General features: G+C 47.9%; 1 protein-coding gene across 2 annotated transcripts in view; it reads right to left on the reverse strand.

Moving 5' to 3' along the window:
• CDH11 (cadherin 11) overlaps positions 1-9,126 on the reverse strand; it is a 135,936-nt gene extending 126,810 nt beyond the window's left edge. For both annotated transcript variants that reach the window (XM_069497879.1, XM_069497878.1), the window contains exon 1: positions 8,943-9,126. The gene's annotated coding sequence lies outside the window, so the exon portion shown is untranslated. The remainder of the gene's footprint in view (positions 1-8,942) is intronic.
• Positions 9,127-9,469: the final 343 nt, after the last annotated feature.

The raw sequence follows: 9,469 nt of genomic DNA on the forward strand, positions 1-9,469 counted from the left end.
CATTCTTAACCCTGTTCTCCATGGGACCTTGGAATGGAGATGTTAACAGGAGGTGACTCTGAAATAAGACAGAGCTGAAGATCAAGGTCAAATGGTATCTTTTGCAAAATATTTTCAGACGGCATATCAAATAACACTGGGCTGACCATGAACTTCCAAAATAGAGATTCATGTAAAGCCTCATATTTAGGTCTCACAATTTAACTGCCCAAGAACATAACACAGTGTAGCTTATATAAATACCCAAATTAATGGTATGTTTAAAAAGAAATTAGGGCTGGGTATGGTGGCTCAACCCTGTAATTCCAGTACTTTGGGAGGCTGAGGCAGGAGCATCGCTTGAGATCAGGAATTTGAGACCAGCCTGGGCAACATAGTGAGACCCCCCCCATGTCTAAAAATATAAAAATAAAAAATTAGCCAGCTGTGGTGACACACACCTGTACTCCTAGCTACTTGGGAGGCTGAGGCAGGAGGATCATTTGAGCCTAAAGTCAAAGTTACAGTTGAGCTATGACAGCACCACTGCACTTTAGCCTGGGTGACAAAATGAAAATTAAAAAAAAAAAAATTAATTAAATTAAAAAGGAATCAGACTCACATAGGTCTACTAGAAAAATTAATTTATTTTTAAAAAATCACTTTTCTTTGTAGACAAAAGAGATTGGGTTAAGAATCAAAAAAGCTCAATTCTATTCCAACTGCCCTTAAGATCTGTGATCTCGGGCAAGTCGTGGTTCCTCTTTGGGTCCCTGGGCCCTCACCTCTATATGAAGGATGGCTGCACTAGCCCAAGATTCAGTTAATGGCTTCATACATCTGATTCTTGACATTTCTAGTTGGTAAAATGGAACGCTGAATCCTCCTTAAAGGAAACAGTGGATCCAACTGAGCGATGTGGTTGGACTCTCTGCAACAAGGAACCAGATTTAAGATGCCACGTGTTAAAGGGGGCAGCGACAAAACGGAATGGAAACAGATGGAGGGATGGGGATGGTGAGTGGTCTAGAAAGTGCTATCTCATCAGACAGACCAGCTGAAGCCCTGCGTGGAAGAAGCAGCTGACACAGGGGCTAAGCATTGGTGTCTGACACCCGGGTCTGAATCCCAGTGTTGCCAGTTACCACCTGTGGAGCCCTGGGAATGTCTGCTTTTCCCCCGTAAGATGCCAGCAATCATCCTACTGGCTCCTAGGGTCACTGTGGATAAGTCCCATTATACAGAATGTTCTCAGCACAGTGCCTGAAACCAGCTAAGTGCTCAATAAATGCTGCAGTTTATCATCAAATGCCAGTTTTCCAATACTTGCAGGGCTTTCAGGAAAAGGAAAAAGTGATGGGAGAAAGTTATCAAAAAAGGGTACTTTAGTTCCTCCTTCATTAAAATGGAGCATTTTAATGAATAGAGTTAATGAATCACCTGTTCGCCTCATGGGTTCCCCGAGAGGTAGTTAGCAGGCTGTCATCAGGACACGTGAGAAGCTGTAGGATTACTGGCAAAACAAAAGCCTGCTGAGAAGGGAGTTAGATCAGAGGATCTCGGGAGCCCCTTTTATGGAGAGATCTGGGACGTGGTAGGGACACAGGGTGGGGCCGTCAGACCAGCTCCTCTGTGCCCAGAGCGAAGGAGACCCAGGCAGGAGACCTGCATCCAGCAGTGGCAAATTTCTGAGCATCTGGAGTCAGAGCGGGTTTGGAAACCCAGATTTCCTTCCCCCCAGCCTCATGAGCTTAGACAAGCATCTCGAATTCTCCTTGGGAGTCATTAGCCCATTTGTAAAATGGAGATCATAATGGCCTCCTCCTGGGTGGAAGTATAGAATAAATGAGGTATCAGGTGGAGCCCCCGGCACACAGTAGGACATCAGAAGGTTCGTGCTCTCCCCTTCCTTCCCTTTCCCAGGGGAACCCAGGCAGGTCTCCCCTTTCATCTCAAGGTGCGGGCAGGAGGGAACACCAGGCCAGGGCAGGAACAGATGACACAGAGGGTCGCAGATGGGAAACAGCAGGACAACCTGGAAGGTCCCAGAGCCTTGGAAAGCCCAGACTGGCTGTGATATTGGGCGTGAAACCAGTTGGAAAACCATTAAGCGCCATGAGAGGGTGAGGGCTCCTGTTATTCTTAACAGGACACCAAATCACTGTGCTTTTGCCTGAGCCTGTGCAAGACAGAAGCCCAGGCAAGGCAGGGCGAGGGCTTCTTCAGCTGCAGTCCTAGCATGAGTTAAAATCGTCACTGCTCAAACCCCTGAAAATCCCAAACTACAGTTACCTGAAAAACAAACAGGAATGGTCTTGAAACTGAAGACGATTTATCAAGAGACTAATTATCTTCTGAGCTCGTCTGGAATAGCAATGAGTCTCTTTTGAACGAAAGCAAACCCGTGATGAATATCTCAACACGGCAAGCTTAGCAAACTTTCCCAGTAAGACATTACTTCAGGGGAACTTATCACAGCAACCCATATGTGGAATGAGCACAGGGGAAAAAATGCAAAGGTAGGAAGCAGGCAGGCCCTTTTCAAAAGCAGTAATTATCTCTAAAATCTAAAATCTCGACTGCCTCTTGAATATTTGAAATGGAAGGAGGGATGGATCACTTAAACTCATGGAATCATTGAAAAAAGGGCAAGGCAGGTAACTAATAAACAATCCATCACTAACTGGGAGAGGTCTCAGTCGAAAGCAAACGTTCAGTGCAGGATTTCCGGCCTAAGAATTACAAGGAGGTTCTGCTACCTGTCACCGTTAGTCTATAAAACTGAATCCCAGGCCTATTTCAGAGAGGGCAAGAGCCCGCAGCATATATCAGGGGCTCATTATGAGATAGACCTTGCACTAAATTCTCATGTTATCTTCATAACATCCTAGGACACAGACATTACTATTAGGTCTGAGTCTTAGGTCATATAGCTCATTCTTGGTCACAGCTGAAACTGCTGGCTGAGCAGACACCAGGGTGAGACAAGTGAGGCGCCCTCCTTGGGTGCAAAATATAAGGTGATGCCCCAAAACTCAGTAACAGAGAGAAAAATAATTTAATGCAATATTTTAAAATTTCAGATTAGTGGGGGGAAAAAAATCTACGATGAGCAAAAATCAAAATTTTCAATGAAGATCCACCTCTACACTTGCATGCCTTGGCCTCACGTCCGTCACCCTCATCCTTGGCCCTGCTGCTGAGTGATGCTGCCCCCGAGTTTGAATAACGGGTCCAAGCCTCAGGGGTGATGGAAAGAAGCCTGAACATTCCAGGATGTGTTCATGGGCAACACATGTCCAGGGAGCCACGGCAGGGGTGGGTACGCAGTAATCTGATCTGCTATCCTACCTTGCTTCCTCCACTCTTGCTCTTGCTGAGAAGGATAAGATAGTATTGAAAGCAGGGACGCTACCCTGAATTCTTACTTTTTGCTCTCATGGATGGAGCCTAATGAAGGCTGAAATGAGATCTCTGTGTGTCTTAAACTAAGAACAGGGAGGAGCCTCCCCTACTATTCTTGCAGGCCCAAAGCCGGGCCTGAAGCCGTTTCCTTCAAGAAAACTCAATGTGGAGAGGTAACTTTAATTTGTGAAAATCATCACAGTGCAGGGAACCATGTCAGGGGAATTTCCGGCAAATAACGGGGCTTGGTGGTGGAAGAGGTAAAGGCTTTTCTTCACTTGCAGCAACTAGGAAAATTTAAGAATAAAGCCCTGCTCATTCACAAATACTGTTTGAGGAATACTTGGTGCCAGAAGGCATAGAACAAGAGCTTGATCAGTGTTTCCTAGTGCCTGGAAAGCCGTTTATACCAACTTCCTGGATTCAACAAATGGCCTAAATGAAGAATGAGAGAAAGACAAGGAGGGAGAGAGAAAGGAGAGAGACAGACAGAGAGACAAGTATTTAGCTTTCATGAAAAATAGCGTCCTTAGTTTCTCTCATACTCTCTTTGGTTTCTTCCCCTTTTTCCTCTCTTCTCTTTCACATTCCCATCTCACTTAATACCCTGATGTATCAGATTCTCTCCCTGAGCACAAACTTTGGCTATCCAAACTGTGAGATCAGTAAGAATCCCAGAACTCTCCAACTGTCTGATGACTAATGAAATTTTCCCTTTGCCTCCGGTTCTAACAAATGGGCATCATTCACAAGCACTTAGAATTTAAAATTGTCTTTTTTTTTTTTTGAGTTAATAAACTGTCCAGTGGTAAGTGAGCATCAGTTTACAAAACACTTTGTCTTACTTTCCACTGAGTTACTTAATAGTCCCTCCCACAATCCATTTGCATTGATTCCTTCTTCATCAACTGTCTCCGAATTCCAACACAGCTCAGAGCTGCAGAGAATTCCATTGCTGATTCACCAGGGAGGCAGTTGTACTCAGTGAAAAAAAAAAAAAAAAAAAAAGTATCCACTTAAAACAGTGCTTATTTTTTAATAGAGCTTTCCTCTTAATTATAATATGGCATTAGGGTTTTTTTTTTTTTCATTCTCCTTCTGAACTTTCATAATGACACTATCAAACAGTAACAAATATAAATTTGTGCAGCCTGAAATATGCAATTTAATCATAAGCTGTAATTTCCATATCACTGAGAAAGAAAAAAAAATCAAATGATTAAACTCCAGGACCAACCTTGAATTAAATTTTACTCTCTGCTCAAGTTAGCTTTTTTATACAGCAATGTCAAGAATGTTCAAAGGTAATAGTAAAAACAGTTACTGTTAGATTAAAACTCGATGGCCCAAAGTGTTGACTGAAGATCAAACTCTTCTTTTTTGCAAATTAGAAATGTCTTGCATCTTCAAAACCTCTTTGGAAGAACAGGCCATGATACCACCGTCGTCTCACTAATATTTCTCTGTTTTCTCCGTTCTATTCCCTTCCCCTCGGAATCAGAAATGATGCTCTTTCTGCCAGAAGAAAATCCAGAAAATCCTCGCAGAGCAGATCACCGTCTCAGTGAGAACTGACCTCATTTATTTTGCAGCCCCGCCCCCACCCAGGCTCCTGCTCAATCTCAAGTCACAAGATATCCCAACTTCCCAGTCAACTGCAAGGTGGGAAGAGTAAGTCTGCAGGTAACGGGATCCACCCACTAGAAAGATGTTAATCCTGACAAACTGCTCGAGCAGTAGCCTGAACCACAGCTAGACTGAATTCGGTCTCTCCCGCGAGGGGCAGACAAGGCTGGTAGTTAACAAAACCCCTTTTCATGACGCCCTCAAAAGCAGATGGGCCCATGCAGAAAGTTGGAGAAGGCCGCCATTGCCCTCTAGTGGCCAGAAGTGCAATCTTCCGCGAAGGAGTCCATTTCCAGAGATGCACAAGGCTCTCAATGTCAGGGTAAAATTATACCAGAAAGATGTCTAATTATGCTCCTCAAGTGTTTTTTTTTTTTCCTTTTAGCCCTTCCTGCTTATAGAGGATGCTGTGGATGGCTATCACGGCAATCCTGATGGAATAACTCATTTCTACTCCAGGTGATGTACAGGGAGGTGTCCAACTTTCTCCAGGTTTATAATTTTTTCTCTTTAACAGACCTGTTGATGTTTTTCCCTTAATCAATTAAATAACAAATTTCTACAGCCCAAAGATCTTAACATACTCAGAGCTGTTAGCTCTGAACTGGAAATGTTGCCAACCCAACATTCTTGGTAAATGTAGAATGTGGATTCTTGACAAATTAGGTAACTTTTTATGAAATAGCAACCAATTGCCAAGGAGGAAAATCATCCCAAACACACTTCAATCCTTTAAATCATTGGCTATTGAATTTACACAGTGCTCACATTTTCTAAGAAAAAAAAAACTTGGAAATTCATAGACATTCTGCAAATTCCATAGTTCAAGAAAAAAGATTGGCCAGTTTGCTACCTACCTTCAAACTGTATAGACCACTGTTTCATTACTATTATTGAATGATTAAGTATGCCTATGATCAAAGTGAAAAAAAATCAGTATGGAAAATAAGCTCAAATGAAATTATTATTCTCCTTGAACATTTACCTACATAAATGTATTGAGAATGAAGGAAGACCAAAATCAGATTTGCAGATCTTGTGTAGAGAGTTCGGAAAAATAGATTTGAATGTAACAGATCAAAGTTTATCAACTTCATAAGTCACCGGCATTCACAGGCAAGGTTCCAAGACACACCATGCTCATGAGAGTGTAGCTTTGGCATTGTAAATCGGGCCATGAGGTCAAAGTCATGGCGTTTCCCCTATGAGGGTCCCCAAACCAGAATCTTTACAAAGCATAGCCATGTAATTCCATTCAAAGCAGAAGAAAAAACCATGAATTATGAAGACAAGTGCATTAAAAGAGCATGAAATTGATCCGCATTTCCCCAAATCATGGCGTGCCTCTCCAAGTCTGCCCCCTCCCACCCCACCCCCAAATAAACAATCAGACATACACAATCACAGCCACCACTGCAAAGAGGAAAACTGAGTTCTGGGTCATAAAAAAATAGAGCCATAACGTTTTTTCTTAATTTTCAAATTAACAAAAGATTGCATCTTAATTGAAAATAGAATTTAGGTTTCTAGTAATTTTACTGTCTGGTGTTCTGATAAGAATGGGGAATATAATGAAAGTTCTGAAGTGCTATCAAGATGGTCCACCACTTCCATGAGAACTATTTTAAAAGCCTATTTTTCTAGTAAGCAATAAACAGCAGTTTGAATAAACCTACATGCCTGGGCCTCACCAGATTATCCCATCTCAATCCTTTCAATGTATTTCTTCATTTCCCCTCCCCCAGGGGTGGAAAGAGTGGTTTCTTTTTTCCAAACAATGTAACAAAACGACCAGTTTATGCAGACTCTGAAATAACTAAAATGATAGCCATAATTATTATGAATAATAAAGCATGGCTCCAAGACATTTTAATGGAATAATTTGCAAAGTCTCAAAAGCAAGATGTAAAGATAATTCCCACTCAAGCAAAGTTTCCTGGCCTCTCAAATGCCTTTCTCTGGTCTCTACTGGGAAGTACTCACGTTCCTTTGTACTAGGCAGGATTTCAGTTTTGCACAGAGGTTCGAATTCCAGGGCCCACTGGCCAACTGTAAAACTTGAAATAGTGCTTACATTTTATGCACTTTAGTGACTGGAGCCTCGGAGTGCCCCTGGTATTGGCCACAACTCGGTCCCTTTGTTTTGTAACTTTTATTCCTTTGTCCTACTGGAAGAAGACCAGGCTCTCCGCATCTGGGGTTGGGCAGTAAGTACCTCTGTGCTCTGATGTCTGCACCTCCATATTTGTAGGAAAAATAACTCCAGGATTAATGAAATGAAAGTCAGCCCCTTCTCTTCTCCTCTCCTCCCACCGTTATTAGGCTCTAGCGCTCGGAGGAGCCCAGCCTGGCAAACGTGCTGATGCGATGCTAAAGGATCCTCGCTCCTGAGAACACATCTGCATCCCCATCCCCAGGAAATCCAGACACCCCGCAAAACCATCCATGTCTGCTGCAAGCCCAAGTGATAAGGCAATCGATCCATCCTCTCGCCAGATTAATTATCGTGGCTTCCCTGTGATTAAACCGAAAACTTACTGCCTCTTATTAAACAGACAGGAACGATTAGAAGAAGCAAACACGGAAAGATTTCACAGCCATCTGAACAAGATTTCCTTAGGGGGAAACGAAGGGGAAGACTTTCGGCAAATCCATACCCTCCTGCAGCAGGGTTTCAGGAACCACCCACCCCCCGACTCCCACCCTTAGGGACGACCCGCCGTCATGCAGGGATGGTATTAAATAATTAAAAGATGCGATTTCTTAATAGCAGCGTGATGGCCCATGAAATTCTTGCTGCATTACCAGCAAAAGCAACAGGGCTTCTTCTAGCATCTACAAAACCTTTCACCCGGGAGAGGGAGGCGCGTGGAGCCCCCGGCGAAAGCAGGGCCTTGGCAAGAAAGGGACCGGGAAGCCGGACCCGCAGGCCTCCCCGACCCCACTTTCTCTGGGGACTCCGCTTCCTGGCGCGAGGCGGGCCCTCCGGCAGCTCCGCCGGGTTGGGGCGAGGGGACTGGGGGCAAAGGAACCTCTCCGGCCGCCCTGCCCACCCGGCCGGCTTCTCCGCGCGTTCCACCGCCCGGCTCGCGTTCCGGGGCAAAGCGCAGGGAGCGAGGCCGAGCGCGCCGGGAGCCGGAGAGGCTTGGCGCGCTCCGAAAGGCTGCGCGGGTTTCGGGGAAGGTTCGGTTCGCAAAGTTAACGTCGACCCTGGCAGCCTTCGCCAGGGCCGAGCCCGAGTCTGAGGCGCTCGCGGACCTGCCCCAGCGCTCTCGGGGGCAGCTCACGAGCGGCCGCCGGAGCTCCCGAGGAGACTCTGACTGGAGGGCGGGAGCGCGCACCGCAGTCGGCGGCCGCAAACCCACGCGATTAAAGTGCGGGGAAAAGCCTCCCCGGGCTTGCTTCCTTCTGTTTTCCGGAGCTTCCCGGGCAGCCCCCACTGGAAGGGATAAGCCCCCGGGAGCGATCCGGAAGGCAGGGGTAGGAACCCACAGAGCGCTACCGTGTCGCGGCTCTCGGGAAGAGGCGCAGCGCGGGCGGGCGGGCGCCGCGCCGGGGGCGACTTTCCCCGGAGACATGACCGGGGGCATCCGGCGTTTCCCGAGCTCAGCTTTGCAGCCTCTTGCCCCAGCTGGGTACCAGCCCCTCCTCCGCGGCCACGGCGCAGACCCCAGCGGAGGCCGGAGCTGAGGAGAGCGGAGGAGCGCACATCTGGCGCCTCTGCCCCTGCGCTGCCCGCGCCCGCAGCCGGCCCCCTTCTCCCTTCCTGATTTTTAAACAAACCTCTCCCCCCTCCCTTTCTGCTTTGCATTAGTGAAGCCTTCTGGAGTCTGACAGAAGCCCCCCCGCCATTCTCTTCCAGAGAAAATCCTTCCCCCACACTCCAAGAAGCCCGGACCCGGCGCGAGGAAGGGACTGATGGCGCGCCTCACCTGGGGCCCTCGCGGGAGGACGCGACCTCCGGGCCGTCGGTCCCTGGCGCAGGGCGAGCGCAGCAGTGTCAGCCCCGGCCCCAGTCCGGATCCCATTCACAAGTCGGCGGCGGCTGCGAGCGGCCCCCGCGGCATCTGCTCCTCGGCCCGCGACGCTCCCCTCAGCTGGCGGCGGCCGCGGAATGAGCCGCCGAGCGCGCTAGTGGCAGGAATGAGAAACCGGGGGGAGGTGGCGGGCGGGCGGGCGGGTGCGGGGGGAGGAGGGAGGCCGCCACTGGGAGGGAAGGAGAGGGCGGGGGGCGGAGAGGAGCCGAGGCTGCGAGACGCGGCGAGCAGGGCCTTGCAGAGGCTGCGGGGGCCGACCCCGTCCGCGCCCCTCCCCCCAGGGGCCCGGGAGATGCCAACCGCTGGATTCGCCGCCGCCCCTCCCGCCCCGGGTCGCGGCGTTCCGACTCCCTCGGGGCTCAGACGGAGTCTGGAGCGACTGAAGTTGGGCTCCGGGGACGCACAGCCAATCAGGGAGGGCG

This window comes from Eulemur rufifrons, chromosome 23, assembly GCF_041146395.1.
Source record: "Eulemur rufifrons isolate Redbay chromosome 23, OSU_ERuf_1, whole genome shotgun sequence".
Classification (NCBI taxonomy): Eukaryota; Metazoa; Chordata; class Mammalia; order Primates; family Lemuridae; genus Eulemur; species Eulemur rufifrons.